Below are 1095 nucleotides of genomic sequence, written 5' to 3'. Positions count from 1 at the left end.
CTATTTTGACGCCACCTATTTTCTAGAAGTATCCTGTTCCTTCGTGAATGCCCTAGCATTTACTAGATATATATATTTGTCTGGTATATATATATATAAGACGCTCACAACGTGAATGTAATGTAATGTGTGTGTAGATAGTGAGTAATTGATCTGCAGTCAGAGAGTATTATTGAGCACGTTCGTTGTTATAGCGTTTGTTTTAGCGCAATTGTTGAAAGTAAGTGTATCGTAAAGTTGTATTCGGAAAGAATAAACCAGTTTTATTAAGTAAGGACTTGTGTCGCTAAAGTTTCGTCGAAACGAAGTTACGGAAAATCAATTAACAAACGGAGACGTAACAATATGATATAAACTTTTCAGTAGTAAGTGAACTGTGTTAGTGATATAGAAACACATGTAATACAGTTAAATATATAAAAATGAAAAATATAAACACAAGTTGAAATCTGTATGTAGTCCTATGGAAGTATAATAGCACTGTCCAATTATTGAAAACCATCTACCTTTGTAAAACACATTTAATACAATTAAATATATAAATGAAGACTATAAACATAAGTTGAGACAAGTTGAAAGCTGTGTGTATTCCTACAGAAGTATAGTAACACTGTTCACCTTTGTAAAACACACACAATGTGCCTAGTACGACCACCCATCTATAAAGCCTTAGTAGTACCGTCCACCTAGTAGCATCATCTGCCTATATAGCCTTAGTAACATTATCTTCCTATAGAAACACCATTCGCCTTTGTAAAATTCCAGTTGAATAAATAAAGGCTTTTACTTTTCATTAAGCGAACTGGATTTCACCTAACAATAGAAACTGTTACAACAATATATTCAATATTTTATTGTGTTGTATCTTGTGGATAACAGTAAAGCAGAAAACGTTAAGAACAAATGCTTAATGTTACTCTTCACAATCACCAATGCAACTAAACAATACAGTGTGATACAATATACCACACAATAAACTATTAGGCAAGTGATCGTGTGTGTGCGTGAATTTACAATAGCCGAAGAAGACTTTATAGAAAAAACAAAGAGCTCTTGTTAATGTGCACAAGTCCCCGTTGTAACTTGTAATTGTAA

The sequence above is a fragment of the Limulus polyphemus genome, unplaced genomic scaffold (assembly GCF_000517525.1).
Source record: "Limulus polyphemus unplaced genomic scaffold, Limulus_polyphemus-2.1.2 Scaffold2052, whole genome shotgun sequence".
Lineage (NCBI taxonomy): Eukaryota > Metazoa > Arthropoda > Merostomata > Xiphosura > Limulidae > Limulus > Limulus polyphemus.
Note: the sequence above shows the minus strand (reverse complement) of the source record.